The sequence below is a fragment of the Dermochelys coriacea genome, chromosome 21 (genome assembly GCF_009764565.3).
Source record: "Dermochelys coriacea isolate rDerCor1 chromosome 21, rDerCor1.pri.v4, whole genome shotgun sequence".
Lineage (NCBI taxonomy): Eukaryota > Metazoa > Chordata > Testudines > Dermochelyidae > Dermochelys > Dermochelys coriacea.
In genome coordinates, this window is record NC_050088.1 from 6,629,096 (window position 1) to 6,646,461 (window position 17,366).

At 47.8% G+C, this 17,366-nt stretch overlaps 1 protein-coding gene across 1 annotated transcript in view; it reads right to left on the reverse strand.

The window, feature by feature from the left end:
* CDK18 (cyclin dependent kinase 18) overlaps positions 1-15,503 on the reverse strand; it is a 69,501-nt gene extending 53,998 nt beyond the window's left edge. The window contains exon 1 of the mRNA XM_038379704.2: positions 15,249-15,503. The gene's annotated coding sequence lies outside the window, so the exon portion shown is untranslated. The remainder of the gene's footprint in view (positions 1-15,248) is intronic.
* Positions 15,504-17,366: the final 1,863 nt, after the last annotated feature.

A 17,366-nucleotide genomic window follows, 5' to 3' on the forward strand; every position in this document is an offset into this window, starting at 1 on the left:
GCTGCTGGCTTGCGATAAGGGAGACTGCTTGAGGATGCACTCCCAGCCGTCAGACAGCAGGAAGCTTATGTCTATTAAAGTCCTGTAAAAACTGGAAGGCAACGAGGGAAATAAAAGCCTCCTAGGCTGAGAGGCAGCTGCATGGGATCCCCCTGCGATAAGGTGATTGTTTCGAGGCTGCAAGCTTGGCAAGAGCTCAGATTTGTTACCTTGATGCCAGGCTGCTCAAAACATGATTGCTGCAAAATAAACAGCTTCCTCGGATGAACTCTACGTGTTCTCATTTGCCCTCAGCCAGTGGACATTCCACAGGTCTGGCAGCCTTTGGCAGTGCTTACCTTGGCTTGGTCATATGCCTTATCTGTGCCCACTGTCATAACTGGTTCCAAGTAGCTCCTTTATGTGTCAGTTTTGCTTCCCCACTTTCAGATGTCACCAGCCTCCGCAACGCTTTGCCAAGCTACTGACCTTTCCCCATCTATGGCAGGGAGCCAAATACTCTTGGATGCCTTTCTACCGGCTACCAACATTACTAAGCTTTCCTCCCCATGCACCTTCTCATGCACAAAGAATTTTGGCCTTGCAAGGGGCCAGAGGCTGATCAACTGCATGAACAATGAACGCCGTTTTGGCTATGGGCCGGGAAAAGGAGTTGCAAAACCAAACACCAAGAGGTACTTAAAAAAAAAAAAAAAAAGGGTAAGAGCCAGATCCTTGGCCAGGCTAGCTTCATCCCTGACTTTGACTTTCACTGGTGCTATGTCAATTTATACCAGCTGAGGTGCTAGCCCAGGGTCTCTCGCTTCTGGTTCAAATCTAGCCCAGCTCAACAGTGATCTGGCAGATGCCAGGCAGCCCTTTGTGCAATGAGTTTTGTGGGCTGCAATTCAGCGGACAAATGCCCAAGTTGCCAACAACATGGCAACCTACCCCCATCCCCAACACATGCATCTCCAACTCTTCTCTTGGCAAGAACGGAATAGGCCCCAGAGACTGAACGAACCTGTGATGCCTAGAGGTGACCTTGCCCACCTTCCGGGTCAGGATTGAGGTATACGGGCAGGGAAGCTTGCCCTGCAGCTGTCCATGCTGTACCTGTTCTACGCATGGGACTGTCTGGAACATTTCACCGGCAATGCAATCCTCCTTAGGAGTGGAATGCTAACAGGAGGACACGTAACAGCCAGAGAGGCTCACCCAGCAGCTCCCTTCTGGAATGTAAACGCCAGCCGGTTATTTGCCTTCTGTTAATACCCTGCACAAATGATAATGATGTACCCAGAATAAACCATTCCCAGCCAGCATGCTCTGTTAGTGGATCCTGCTCTACCATGCCTGGAAGAACAAAGAAAACCCCACCAAAATGGGGTGTGAGCACATAAAGCACCAACATCCCTTTAGCAGTTGGGAAACCTCCTCCAGCCTCCAAATGGAGGGCCATCCTGCGGGCCCCTCTACACTCAGGGGACCCAGTTATAATACCCAGTTTGGTTAAAAATGCTGTTCCACCTTAAAAAGTAGACAAGATCCAGGACTCTGGACCGTGCCACGGCTCTTTCACTATTCAAGGCTGCAGCAAAGGGTACGGCTACCCCATCCACGCGACAGGATGGAACAGCGTTGCAAGCTCGCTACCAGGCAACTGTGGCGGTACAGGGCCCTCTCCCTTACACAGTAAACCTGCCTCAAAGAAGCTGTACTGGTTATTAGAGTGGTAGACAAAACAGGGGTGGTTCTATGGAAAAGAAACCCCCTTTCTGATGTAGTCAGACTATCCCTTTTGTAGTCCAGTTCAATCCCACCCACGCACCCTTTTCCCTCCCAGCCCCCTCCTCTCTTTGAAGTTATTAGCTCTTTTGTTGCAATCTGGTAGCGGATACAGACTAACACAGCTGCTACTCTCAAACCTGTCTGGTAGTTCAGTCTCCCACATGGGTCCCCATCTTTTCAGCATGCAGCCACAGCCCTGGGACCCTGGACCAGTTAAAAGCACTTATGCCTGAGCCCTTGGAAAGTGGGGATAATTATGGAGCTCAGCATGAGATCCACACAGAGGGAAGGAGAGAGAGATCTGCTAGAGGAATCTACAAGGCAAGGTAGGATGATGAGGTGCTATAAGGAATCTGAATGGCAGATCAGTGGGAAAGAATTTGACATCAGCTCCAGGAAGGAAGGATGGTCAGAGGGTAAGGCAGTCGCCCGGGACTCCAGCGATCTGGGCTTGATTTCTGGCTCTGTCACGGACTCCTTAAGGGAGTCTATTCCTCATCTGTAGAATGGAGACATTTCCCTCTCCCATCTTTTGCCTGTGTTGTCTTTTAGGCTCTCCAGGGCAGGAACTATGTATATGCATAGAGCCTCCCACAATGAGGCCCCCAGCATGGTTACAGCCTCCAGGCCCCACTGTAATACAAACAATAAATGAGGACAACATCCTGGTGGTTTCAGTTTGTGACTTGAGTGCACAGCCACAAATTCTGACAAAGCTAACGCTGCCCTGAGCATTCAAAGGACAGCTTTGGTGGAAAGGGATGATTGGGCTTGATGCCCTCTTTTTTGCTTCTTTATAAAGATGGCCTGAACGGCTTGTGTCCTAAAAGATTTTTCCATGTGCTCTTTCATCTTTTGGTTGAACTTATTCAGGTCTGGTATATACTGGGAGGCTCTATGGATGACTGGAGAACTGCTGTAACTGCGACTTCACAGCGTCAAGATGACAAAGGTGAGCAAGTGAGAGAAGAGATTTGCTGCCACACTGTTTAAAATGTCCTTATTTTGGTTAACACCTATTGAATTCCAATGGCCGATGGACACTTTGGAAAGAATATGTCGGTGGTAAAGACTGCACAACCTTTCAGTCTGGGAATGAGCGCTCACAATAAACATCCGAGACTCACAAGAGGTCCTCCAGCAAAACCAGTGAAGACCAGACTGGGCATTCCCAAAACCCTAAAAACTCAGCAGGTAAAAGACAACTTGGAGGATGTCTTTGTACCTCAAGAAGCAGAAAATGGCAATTTTAAATGTTCCTTTGCAGGTCATCTTTGTACCTCACAAAATCCCTGAAAGACAGGTGAGTATTATACCAATCTGACTGGCCCAAGTTCACTCAGCAAGCATATCCTAAGTGATCTGCTCTAACCACTACACAACACTCCCTTCTGGTTTGAAAGCCATCGAGTCGGCTGTGCACGTGGGAGTTAGCTGCACTCACCACACCATTATCACAGTGCCACTAATTATACAATTAACCGCTAATAAGAGGGGATTGGGATGGATTACGTGCTTAACTCGAACACATGCTGCTAATTTGAATTTATGAAATCATTCCCTCTCCCTTAGACACCATATCCTGTTTTCATGGACTTAAAATGACTCCCAGGGATCCCTTTCTCCTAGCTCCTCTTCTGGAAAAGTGAAGTCAAAGTTGGCTTTGTTTGCAATCTTCTTTGACTCCTTCCTTCCTGGCAGAATAGCACCTTGGATTTGTCTGACAGCAATTCAATACAAAGGACTTGCTTGTGCAGTCAAAGCCTTTGAAATGCCACAATCACAGCTCTTTAGAAATGGTGCAACCATCAGGGCGGTTGATGGTACCAGGAATTCTCATCCTAGCAGGGAAAGTGCTGTCATTGTTCTTGCTGTGGCGGGAGGGGGAGAAAAGGGGCTGAAGATTTATTGATAAAGGGGAGGGGCATGTTGGAAACAGGATGTGGGGCAATCCTTGGGTGAGGGATTGGTTTACCTGGGAGACTGGATGTCACTGGGAAGTGGAGGTATTATCTGCATTTAACACCGTCTTTTGGAAAAGACCTAAGAAACCAGAGTCCTGGCCAAAAAGCTCCTAAAAGGTGGAATGGTGTAAATACATACATTAATGCGCGCACACAGTTTAAATTCTTGTCTTAAACCCCATACAATACAATGCAAGCCAGCTCAGGTATCCATCAGACTCACCTGTGACCCTTTGAGACCCTTCCAAGGAGAGTCTCCGCCGTCTCTGTGCAGAGCAGAGGTATATGACCTGAAGAATGTCTTCAGAGCTGTAGGTCTCTCAGAACTCAGCCTTCCAGCTTTAATTTGCTGTGTCTCCACTCTCCCTCCTGGCTCAAGGGCAGGGATTAAAGGATCTCCATTCTAAGTTTTTCTGAAGGCCTGGTGAAACTCCACACTGCCGTCATCCTCCTCCTCAGACCTTCGTCATAGAGTTTATCTGTGTCTCGTCTTTTTCGCTTCACAATAAATCAAGAAATAGTAAGTACAGTGGCTCCTCTTCCCAGAGCAGTCGGAGGAATCCCTTGGAGATTTCTGGCCCAGACCACGTGAGCCGAAAGTTAGACTTAGCCCTGCAAAATCTTCCTCCGCATTAGACAGAATTTTACAATGCACCCCCACCACCTCCCTAAAAACGGGGACTGGGTGACAATGGGATACCATGCTGCAGATGCTTGGTGGCACTGATTGTTTAATGGCTGCTTAGTGGCCTATGCAGCATGAAGTTTATGGTTTTACTCCAGTTTCTGCGGACACATGTCCAGGCTCAGCAGAGACACCAGGGTCCAAACGGTCCATGGAGGGTGAACCACGCTCCCGTGAAGAAGGGAGGTCCCTCCACGGTGGTGCTGGAGACACTTGGGTGTGGCAGTGCTGGGGGGATGCATGCCTGTGCTGAACCTGCTTTCTGGGTCAACAGAGGCTTTGAGTCACCGGGGCTGTTCATTTACCACCTACCACCAGGGCTGAACTCACTGAAAAATTATCAATGCATTTATTGTAGAGACAAATATAGAGGGCAGCAGGGGTGGCGGCCTCTCCCCTAGATGTGGTCTCCATAGTGCAGGGCTTAGGGAACATTGGCAGGGCTACATTACAGAGCTGTTTTGTAGTCACCCCCCCCAGGCGGTGCCTGTTACCATGGACTGGACTAACAAGGCTTCAGTCTGCAGTGTGGTCAAACTGGAACCTTTCATGAACATTAAAAACGTCTAAAGAAGTCCAGTCACAGGAATGGGGAATAAGCTGATTTGCTACGTCCATTCTAAGTGTCTGGCAGACAACACAGCAGGCCAGACTCCACTGTGATAGGCAAAATATAAGAAGCTGAATAGAACAGACTGGGTCCAATTTCTCACTCTGCTATATACTTTCTGTGTCACCTTGGGCAAGTCACTTAATCTCTCTGTGCTTCGGTTCCCATTTGCAGAATGGAGATAATGACCCTCCTTGCTCCCAGCCTTGTTCTGTCATGTCTATTCAAACTGCAAGACCTTTGGGGGAGGGACTGTGTCGTTCGCCGGTGCGTGGTCTTCAGTGGAACTACACCGGTTTGCACCAACTGAGAACTGGGCCCACTCCCCTTATTTAACAATAGCGGATAAGTGGAGATGTGTTCCTTCTCTCTACGGGATTTGGAGGGTTCTGTAATTATCGGAAAGGCCATATAAAGCAACCATTTGATACTGGGACTAGACAAAAGATTCTGTCTGTGCTAAGGGCAGAGCAGATTCCTAAGAGGTCAGGAGCAGGAATCGGCCATTTATGCAATTACCACGTAATGATTCTGAGATAATTATGAGCTTCTAGGGTATTTCTGTAGCAATAGGAGCATTAAATGTCTCAGGGTGGGTGGAAACTTCCCCAGAAAACACTTTGCTGCTGTTCCTTTGCATGTGAATTTACCCTTTCAGCTTGAAAAGTGAAGGACATTATGCAGGGAAAGGTTACTGTGCCCAGCCAGCTGATCCCTTTAATAATAGCCCTTCCACAGCGCCTTTCACTTGAGGATCTCCAGCTGTTCTACTGACATCGATAAAGCTGCAGCCCCACAGTGAGAGAGGTAAGTATTATCCCCAGCACACAGATGGGGAACTGGAAACACAGGCAGGAGATGCGACTTGTCTGAGGTCACACAGCAAGTCCATGGCAGGGCCAGGAATAGACCCCAGGAGTCCTGACTTCAGGTCCTGATCCATGCTTTGAATGAATCCTGCCAGAATTATTTATTTATATGCTCAACGAGGTCACTGATGAGGCTGATGATCCTGACACGAGACCCACAGTACCAGCCTGCAGTGTTTGCATGATAGTACAGGTACAACAGGTCCTTCCATCAAATTCCAGTGGAGTGGTTACATTCTGCTCCCTTTGCAGTCTCAAAGGGCCAGCTCTCTCACCGGTGAACGTCAGCATAGATCCATTGACTCCAGCTGAGGATCTGGACCAACACCCCTCACTGCCTTTCCTATTCCGTTTGTAAGAGTACTGGTTTTCTCCCACTAGGTGGTTATACTGCATTAGAGGGAAGACATTTCTACCTCTGTATTTTGAAATAAAGCACTGAGGGCTAAATTTTTTAAAGTATTCAGCTATGTTCAGAAAGGTTACAACTTCCACTGAAATCAATGGAAGTTGGGTACCTAAATACCTTTGAAAATCTGGCCTCTTTGAGAGCTGTCTGAACGAAGATCAGCAGCACTGGCCACACCACAGCTCCCTATCACCTGCCATTAATCAAATGATACTTTCCAACATATACCCGGCCACTGAGCAATCCATGACACACTAGATGGTACAAAGGCAGGGTTAAAGCTGACATTTCAGGTGGAAATACAGCTATGTATCTTGGAATGGCTCATTTTAATGCTGCTGTGATTGTTAATGGTGTGTCAGAGAGCTCAGAGCTTTGGAGAGACGTCTTTTTCAATTATTATTTAATTCACAATAAATAACACAAATAAACAGGGATGTTGGAATTTTTCCCTGTTTTGCAGGAATCACATATTTAAATCTATTTTAAGGCTGCGGAATTTAAGATCAGCCCAGAAATTAAATTCTTGTGGATTCAGAAATTCAATTTAAAAAATACCCCAATAATTGCAGCTCTCAGGTCTTCTGGGGAAACAGACCAAATTCCTCCCCGCTCCCCAACACACACGCTTTACTCCAAAACTATAAGAATTTGTTAGGAATTTCAAATGCCAGCTGTTTGTTTCAGACTCCACAGAGAGGTGTTAGCAGCACACGAGGGCTGTGAGAGGAAGTTCAGGCTCTGGGACTATGGAAGGGACGTTATCGGGGTTTGACTGCGTGACCAGTCCCATCAATACATCTGAACAGAAGACAAGAGTATGAGAAGTGGGAGATCACACCCCTTCATCCCTCCTTCCTGTTCAGGATCACAAACTTCCCCGTGGCAGCTACAGCAATTACCAGAGTAACTCATGGAAAACAACATACTCCGATACTTTTTAAGCTAACTATTAATACTATTTAGCAGTGGGGGGAAAAAGAAGAGCCAAACCCATGCAGCAATCTACAAACCACGGTCCGTGGATTACAGTTTGAGAACAACTGCCCTAAACCATTTGGAGCAGCTGTACCGTCAAGATTTTTTTTCTTTCCCCAAAAGAAGGGCATGGAAATCAGGTAAGGTTAAGGGGTGGTCTACACTACTGCTTTAGTCGATGTAACTTGCGTCACTCAGGGATGTGAAAATGAGCCGATATAGCATGGTAGTGCCCTAAGCTACCTCCCTGAGAATGCCAAACTCACAGAACCCGAGGGCTTGAGAGAGAGAGATCATCCAACGCTCAGGATGAACATTGCCCTCAATAACAAACATAACATGGCAGACACTGAATAATAATTAAAAAACATCTCACATTATTCTTGCCCCAGGGAAGATGAAAAGGAGAAAGAGAGAACCACATGTGTCTGATGCCAGTTATGTTACTTAATGCACCTCGGGATGATGCTTAGAGACCACAATGATGGGCATGGTATAGACACTAGAACAGAATGGACTAGAGCAGAACATGACTGGGGTATTTCTTCCCAGACACCCAATCTTGCAGAATAATTTGATTTTCTTCCAGAGGTTCTGTGCACTGAAAACGCACTCTTGACCCTCGGCCAATTTAAACACGTTTCAATCGGAAGCAAGGCTCTGAATATTCAGTGTGGTGGCTGGAGGAACACTTACCAGGCAGGAGAAAATCTATAATGGGAGTTTGTTTGACTGTAAACATCTCCAAGGCTGACCTTAACCCTTCCAGAGATAATTCCTCCTTGGACCATTCCACCCATGTTATGCCAGAGACCACCACCTAAAAACACAGAGCAATGTGTTTCTTTGGCACCAGCCAAGTGCCTAGTCTCCAGCCAAAGACATCCTGACCGGAAACACGCTGCATGAAATGAATCTTCACTCCATGAGACTCAGAGCCAGATTTTTAAAGGTATTCAAGCACCTAACTCCCACTGAACTCAGTAAGAGTTAGGTACCTAAATTCCTTGACAAACCTGGCCCTAATTCCCTTAGTTTCCTAAAATAAATCTCATCACTGAGCCATGGAAAGAATCCCCACCTCTCCCATGAGCCCCAGCACCCCGCTGCTGTCATTAGTTATACAAGGATGTTGCTGCTGGTAACAGCATCTTCTATTTCCCAAGGGAGTCCACTGCCCTGCAGCTAAAAAGACAGCTAAATTAAAGAGACACTAACAGCCACCTGCTTTGTTTTTCCAGGTTAATTTCATTGACTGATTTATTTGACTCTCATCCCAGCTTGCTCTTCTAAAAGCAGGAAAATAATAAACTGACAAGTGTCACATCAGGAGCTGGGAGCCAGAATGCCTGGGTTCCATGCCTAGCTCTGTCAATGACTCATTTTGAAACAGGAATAGGTCACTGTGCACAAGGGAGCTTTTCACCGCTCTGAGTCTCAGTTTACCCATCTGTAAAATAGGGATAATAATACATAGCTCAAGGGTGTTTTGAGAGTTAATGTTTGGAAGGTACTCACTAATTATTACTAATTAAGTATCTCCATCAGCAAGGCCATTCTTTATGTGGCTCGTGCAGAATCTCTGCCCTCACCCTCCATACACATTTTTGAAATTAACATCACTTCATCCTGTTTACTTCTTTCTTTGTGCATCAACAGCAGTGATACTCCTGCTCTGGCAATCCTGTGTATTTCCGAAATGCTGGGCAGAGGTGGCCAGCAGTCCGTGCTGACAACGTTACATCAAAGAGCAGTCATTTTAAAAAATATTGTTATTAATATTACATTAACGCTTACATGCCCCAAGCAAGATCAAGGCCCCATTATGCAAGGCACTGCACACGCACTCAGTGAGCGATTGTCCCTGCTTCAAAGAGCTTATAAACAAACTAGGCGAGACACACAAAGAAGAAGAAGACATGCAGAGTGGTGAAGTGACAGACCCAAGGTCTTTTGGCTGATCAGTAGCAGAACCTAGACTAGAGTCCAGATCTCCTGGCTCCCTCCCAGTTCAATGCATTATCCGCTACCCCACGCTGACCCTCTCGTTTCCTAGAATCAGAGTGGTGATTTCTCTCACCCAACCAGCTGCTTCCGTCAAATGGAAGTCTGAACCACTGGGCATTTCCCTATTAACATAGCTGGAAAGGCAGGGCAGATTCAGGAACCAAGTTATTTGATTGCAGCTGCAATGTTACTATTAAACCGTCTCTGGCAATATCATTGCTCCGTAAGCCATTTCAGTTGTGCTGTGATAATATAACACTTGCTGTTGGCATTCAGAGCATGATTGCTACATTGATCCTTCCTCTCTACCAACCACAATCCCCGTTATCTAATCTAACCAATCCAATCGCTCTAGTCTAAAGGGTTTTTCGATAGCGCCTCTCCCCTGATGCCTAGGGCATGGCATATGCCTTCCCCTGAACCTGCCTTACAATTCATTTTCTGCCACTCGACATAGACTTCTCTACACAAACATTTAGGGCAGGTCTACACCTAAAACGCTGCAGCTTCAGTTAATCCACCTCCATGAAAGGTGGTAGCTATGTCGATGGGAGAAGCCTGTTTACACCGGGGGTTAGGTCAGGATAGCTGCGTAGCTCAGGAGCGTGGATTTTTCACACCCCTGTGAGCATTGTAGTTATACTGATGTAAGTTGATAGTGTAGACCTGGCCTTAGTTCACTGCAAGCTGGAGTGAGAATCTACCCTTCACTAGCATGCTGCACACTGACTGTCCATGTGGACCTGGTTGACGGGTTTGTTAACAGGCTTTGCTCTAGTCCTCTTTGAAACAGGAGTAGATTAAAGCCCATTAAGGAACTTTTAATATGCGCCAGCAAGATCCGCCCTGACAGACAGTGCACGGCAGGCGAGTGCAGGTTAGATTTCCACCCCAGCTTGCCGCCAGCTAATTGTTCAGGAGAGACACCTTTGCTCATCTGAAAGTATATGACCCATGCCTCAGTCCCAAGCACCTACCTGCCTTAGAACCAGATGGCTCAGGGAGCCCTATAAATAACCCAGCAAGATGCAGTTATGAAGAGGGCAGGTGACAAAGATACATACAAACTGCTGCAGGGCTGTTTTATTTTTTCCTAATTTTCACTCCTCATATTAGATTTTACAAACAAAACATTCACTGTCCCCTGGAGGCGTCAGAGGTTGGGAAATGGGTAGATGGAAGTGACGCACAAATGTATCACTCAGAGCAGCAGGTAACGACAGTCATGTGACAGTTTCAGAAGAGGGTAGTCAATGTCTCTCTTGCCTGGACTCCTTAGGGCTACTATATCGCCTACCACCACGTTGTCCCTCTAAGCAGTGGCGAGCTAAGCATTTTAAAACTCCAAAGTGACTAGTGATTTGGGCTGTCTCAATTGCTGGTGCCCAACCTGAGATACTTTAAAGGGGCTTGATCTTCAGGACGTGCTGAGCACCCACACTCTGAAAACCAACCCCTAAAGAGAATGTCTCTCACTATTCTAGGTACTCATAGGTCCCCATTTCTACAGCATCTGGACATCACACTGTCCTTTAAAGGTATTTATCCTCACAACACCCCTGTGAGGTAGGGAAATGCTACCATTCCCACTGTACAGAAGGGAGCCGGCACAAAAAGGCTCAGTGATGTACTCAAGGTAACACAGGCAGACTGTGGTGAAGCAGGGACTTGAACCCAGGTCCTAGGCTAGTGCCTGAACCACTGGACCATCCTTGCTCTGTAGGAATCATGCAGCCAAAAGCACTAGCCCCTTGTTAGAAGATGTGGACCACTATGCACGGTGCCCATAGGCCGGAACTTTCAAGAGAGCTCAGCTGCCTTTCGGGCACCTATCAGACGGGTGCAGGAGAATTCAGCACATTGGGTGTGCGTTGAGTGCTGGGTTCTTTTGAAAATCTGGACACAGAAGTGTCCCAATGGACGTGGCTGGGTGCTGAGCACTTTTGAAAATCTGGCGCTTGCTTAGGTGCCTGAGAGGGAGCTGAGTTCTTTAGACAATCTGGCTCTGAGTGTGGTTGCTGAGCACTTGCATATCTGCGTCTGAGCTGGTCTCTAAAAACAGCTAGAGAATGCAGAAGATAGCAGAATACGGATCTCAAATTGTGACCACAAAATCTACAAGACTGGACTGCACAAAAGAAGGAGAGAGAAAAAAAAAACAAAAAACGAGAGACAGCAGAGACCTCAACAGCAAGGAGGCATCAGTGTCTAAAGCTTGGTCGCTTTTCACAGCTGTCTGAAAGTAATTTTTACTCCAGCTTCTGTTCCAGCAAGGGTGGCAGGCCAGTGGTGTGGGCAGCTAAGCAACTCGGTATCAGAGGAGCAACTTTTGCTGCAGGGAAAATGCTACCTTAAAAGGAGCCTTGATTGGAAATGAAAGAGCATGACTGGGATGCTGTATTTGGTAAGAGATTGTCTCTGCAGAGCTAACTGCCTGCAAGATTGCAATCCGGGCCTTTGCATCTGCAGCAACCAACAGGTGGTGTTTTGTTTTCTGTTTCTTTTCCAGCAGCAGTGAGTTAATCAGGAAGGGATAAGACGACAAATTCAATGGGCAGATCCCCGCCTGGATGCCATTTGCTGAAAGGAGCCAAGTGACCTCTAAAATTAGATGCCTATTAAACATGAGAGATGCTTGGATGCAAATCAAGGCAATGTCAGTTTGCAGGGTTTGGGCTGACTTTTGGCAGGGGGGTGGAGCTGTTGCACCAGTAACTCAGAGCAAAACTGCGTTTCAGACCCTTTTGATAGTTCTGTGTGGTCTGGAGGACTGAGCCCAGGGCTGGGAGTCAGGTGCCCAGGGTTCTTGCTCTACCATCAATTCCACTTCGCCTCCATATCTCAGGTTCCTCATCTGTGAAATGACAACCTTCCTCAAAGGGAGGTTGAGAGGATGCTATTGTACATACAGCACCATGGAAGTTCAAACCATTATTTGGTCACTTAGAGATTTTCTCAGACAACCTGCCCCAAGTTTCAGGTGTATAATGAAGCCAGGAGAGTGTTTCAGGGTTTGTAATGAATGATTCATCTGTCTCCAGAAGGCGAGAGTGGGGATTGATGGACTCAGAAGTGTGCTGCAGCCTGAAAACTTTAATGCAAACATGAGGTCTGTGAAGTGATTGCAGTCCACCCAGTGTCACGTGCACATAAACCTATAACTTTTGTTTTCAGCAGGTAGCCAGGGCTCTGCATGTGACACAGAAAGTGGAGGGATTGTCTGGGATTTAGGAGATTGGGTTTAATTCTCAGCTCTGCCACAGACTCCCTGAGTGACCCTGGGCAAATCACCTCATCTCTGTTCCTCCATCCGTAAAATAGGGCTAATAATCCTTCTCTTGTCTATTTAGACTGTAAACAACTTCAGGCAAGGACTCTCTCACTGTGAGTATGTGCCTGACACAATATGGCCCCTTCTCAGAGGGAGTCTAACCATTACCATCATAAATACATCTGGAATACATTAGCCAGATTTAAAACAGCCAACTCAGAAGCCAGGGTGCATGGCTACTGCACTGTCGTTACCCATAATGTCTGAACATGACACACAATAACTACACACTCCATCCACTGAAGGGACCTACAAAAAGTGGACAATTAGTGAAAGTGGCCATCACAAAAAATACAACACTAAAAATAATACTCTGTGCTTCCAAAGCACCGTCCATGCCAGCAACTCAATACTCAGTGCAGACCCGAATGAGCAAACCTCACGGAGTGATGCAAGATCACATTTCACAGATAGAGACACTGAGGAACAGAGGTTAGGTGAGTGGCCAAAGGTCCCATGGGGAATCTGTGGCAGAGCCAAGAATAGACTCCAGATCAGTGAACTCCTGTTCTTTAGTCACAAGACCTTCCTATCTTTTCTAATGAGGGGACTTCCAGCCTTCATTGGGGAGATTATTCCACTGTCTGATTTCACGCCGAGGAATTCCCCTGATATGGTGCCTACATTTCCCTATGCCCAAGTCAATCCTGTTACTCTCTGATACTTCCCATATGCTGCCCCATCCCCCACTCCTCACATGCCTCTGTGGGGTTGGCTTTAGTGTCTGAACGGCTCTATGTGAAGTAAGATGTCTAGAGACCCATCCAGTTCCCTCCTCACCTGTCACTGGGCCTGTGATGTTGGGGCTGGGGAGGAGGCAATGTGGCGTTCCTGGGTGTGTAGGCTACCACAGGCCTACAGTTGCTAGCGCAGAAGATAAACCCTCTATGTGACAACGAGTGGAGGCATGTCTGTGAAATCTCTAAACCCCTCCATCAAGGGGCAGCAGTCCCTGGAAAGTACTTCTCCCTTACTGGCCAGGCGAGCTGGCACACAAACCTAGCTAGCGGCACCACCCCTCTCCCCCACACTGGCAAAACCCTCCAGCACACAGACGGGACCAGTGCCAAAGAGGCCTTCACTGTGCCAGTTGGCAGAACGACCTGTCTGGAGAGGGGATGGTTCTGATCTCTAGTCGTGCAGCAGGGAGGCAGATATTGCCTAGTGGATAGAGCCTCAGTTTAGGGGTCAGGAGAGCTGGGATCTGTTCCCAGTTCTGCCACTTACTTGTTGCAAGCCCTTGGGCATGTGACTTCCTAAGTGCCTCACTTTCCTGTACTCAGGGAATGATGCTACTTACCCAGCTTGTAAACGTGCTTAAAGAGCCAAGAGTGGAAAGTGCCAATTATTATTGGAGAGTCTAAATATCTGGCGTTTGCAGCAGGTAACTGTTTTCAAGCTAACTGGGTTTCTTTGGTGGCCTCTCAGGAGCCTTTTCACAGCCACCTGAGGACGGAAGGCAGCCCCATTTCGCATTGATCCCACATTCAGTCTGTGGTTTGTTTTTCCGCTCTGCCCAAACTATGTTGCCACTGGAAATGCCCAGCGGCCTAACTGCACCAGAACCACTGGTTACCCTGCAGCAGCCAGGGCTCCATTCATACGCACCACTCCTCAGCTTGAACCAAGCCCACTCCCATTCCATTAACCCTTTGCCACTCCTGGTGCAAAGTGCCATCCCCACCCCTTCACACACACACACACACAATGCCGGAGCCTCAGGCTGGAGGCTGATGTTTCTTCCCTTTCAGAGTTAATGCCACCATTGTGCCAATCCATCAGCACCGCTCATTCTGGTTTGTTTGCATACAGAAAAGGGCCAGTTGGTTAAAGCATCACTGGTATCCAATTCTAGTCCTGGCGTGGCAGGGATTTAGGTTGCAGGCATTAACCACCTGGTCTAGGTAACTGTTCCCCAGGAGCAATTAGGGCGGTGATGATGAGGGAGCTGAAGGAAGCAACACTTAGGGGGCAATTTCCCCACATACCAGGGAATGTGCCAGAGCTACAGCGAGATGCAAAGGACACTGGCAGCCACAAAAAGTGCAGCATGAGGGGAATTCACACACGCAGGGAGAATAACCCAGCCTCAGCACGTGAACAGATGTCACATCGAGACTTCAGTGTCATCTCCTCCTTACAGCAGCCTGGCAAAGTTTTATTCTGGAGGTAACAGATTTCCCCTCCTCTCCCAGCTGGCTGGCTTCCTTCAAAGATGGGCCAATATCGTGCCCGGCGAGCAAACTCCTCAGGGTTTTGGAGAAAGGAGTGATGGAGGGGAGGGGGAACAAGGCTTCCTCAATGCCCCACACCAAAACCAAAACACACATAGGAATCTCTTCTGCTGAGGAGGAGACCAGAATATCCTTCTGCTACATTTGGCATAAAGCTGATCTGCCTCCGTTTCGGATCTCCCACCCCCGGTCCCCAACTACCCTCCCACAAAATACAGCATGCCACCAAGAGATCAATAATTCCCAATGAGGAAGCTGTGCTGGGAAGCCAGAGGGATATAAAAGGGGAACTGCTCCTTTAAAAGCAAACCCCACTCTGTCGTACCTTTGCTCTGTTTACATTGCAATGTTGGTGAAATGTAACCGCACAAGGGGAAGAGCCAGTACTTACCCGCTGGAGAAAAAGGAGACTCTCCTTCTTTCTTTTTTTCAAATCAAGTCCACTTTTGCTTCCCCAAGTCTCTGCCGTCTCGGATCTCTCCCCTGCACCAGCCGGTCTCGTCTGCCCTGGGCACTTCACTCCCAGAAAAGGTAAGGAAAGAGTCTTCCCGCAGTAACCTGAGGCTGGGGCTGCAAGAGGCACTGAGCAAAGGGAGGAGAGAGAGAGAAATCCTCTCAGTAGGGCTGGAGTATTTCATGTGTGACACTGGCTCCTCCCTAAAGCTGACATCCCTGCCGGGCAACTGCCAATCCTGGGGGTGTAGCGAGCCCTGCTTGGCTTGGGCTCAGATGTTTTTTCACCAGCTGTTCCAGGCTTACAAGGATCATAGAATCATAGAAGATCAGAGTTGGAAGGGACCTCAGGAGGTCATCTAGTCCAACACCCTGCTCAAAGCAGGACCAATCCCCAACTAAATCATCCCAGCCAGGGCTTTGTCAAGCCTGACCTTACGAACCTCAAAGGAAGGTGATTCCACCACCTCCTTAGATAGCCCATTCCAGTGCTTCACCACCCTCCTAGTGAAAAAGTTTTTCCTAATATCCAACCTAAACCTCCCCCACTGAGACCATTACTCCTTGTTCTGTCAAGGAGTGGGATGGGTGGGGTGCACAGTGTACTTCTGGATGGCAGCAGCCACTTGCTCCTGTTCATTCGGAAAACAAATCTGGCCCCTGATCCCGCTTCCCACTCACCCAAACACCTGGTATGTCTTCGCTGCAAAGTTTACTGCGGCTCTTACTAGGGGGCTGTTCACACACAAAACCCTCTCCCCCTGGGGTTGGGGTGCTTTCATCCCAGGCTAGCTGGACAGGCTGAGGGTGTAGGCTAGAGCCCAGGAGCCATTTCCAGTGGACTGGTAACTCACCCACTCGGCAGTGTGGACACTGGCAAAGAGTCTAACAAGCCTTGCAGCAGCATCAGGGACGCGTCTTCCTGTTGGCACCATTAGTCATCATTCCAAGCAGCAAAATCCAGCCATGGATTCCCCATCCCTCCATGCCCCAAAGTGTATCGATCTGAAGTCTGATTCAGCCCATGGCAGACAGAGTAGCTGGCTGGGAAGTTTGGTTTTATAACTGTCCCCGTCCCATGGAACAGGTTCCCCAGCTGGTGGAAATGAGTGTGGATGGATTGACTTCAATGGAATGATGCTGATTTACACCAGCTGAGGATCTGGGTCGCTGGTGCCAAAGTTCAGACTTCCAGCCACTCAAAGGGGGTCAGCTGCAAAATTCTGTCCAGAACCTGATTGTGAGCCCCGCTCCAACCCCCGAGTTTGGGTCATGCTCCTCTTTCTCTCAGCAGGGCTCCCTGCAGAATTCTTCCAGCATAGTGGGGAAACCCCAGCAAGAGCAGCTGGCTTTATGCTGCCTCCCACAGGAGTTCCTGGCAAAGAGGCAGGAGCATTTCTTTGGGGGGAGGGAAATATGGCCATCACCCTGGCTATTCCCAGCTGCCTTAGGGAGCACAAACCAGGGAAGCCCTGGAGGTTGCTCTAATCTGCAGACGATGCAGGAGATGAACTGGACCCTAGCAGCCTCCACATAAAGCCAGTGTTGTCCATTCTCACTTCCCTGATCCCAGCACCATACTCATGTGGGATGAATCTGACTCCCAGCATGAAAACACCAACAACTAACCAACCTGGGGCAAGAAAACATAAGGCTGGAGAATTGGTTGCCCAAATCTTTTAGATTTCTACTTATCAGCCTAATGTGTTTCCATTAGATTCTGTGTTTGCAGCATGATCATCTTCGCCAGTAACTATTTGCTGTATTATATTTAGCCAAACATATTCAGCTTTCCAAAAACAGACACCCATGGAAATAAATCAGGTTTACAGAAGGTATCAACATCATCTCTCTGTGACTAATTAATTTCTCACATAACTTGCAATACCATGCCCATCCCCTCTCCAATACCGTCTGGCGGTCACTAGAATTTCAATAATGTATGTAATGTCAGGTTAAAATGTCAGCGTCATCCAAGAGGATTGTGGGGGGACAGGAGGTTTGGAATAAGATGGGGATGCTAATAACACACCTCTGTGTGGCAGGGCATGGCACT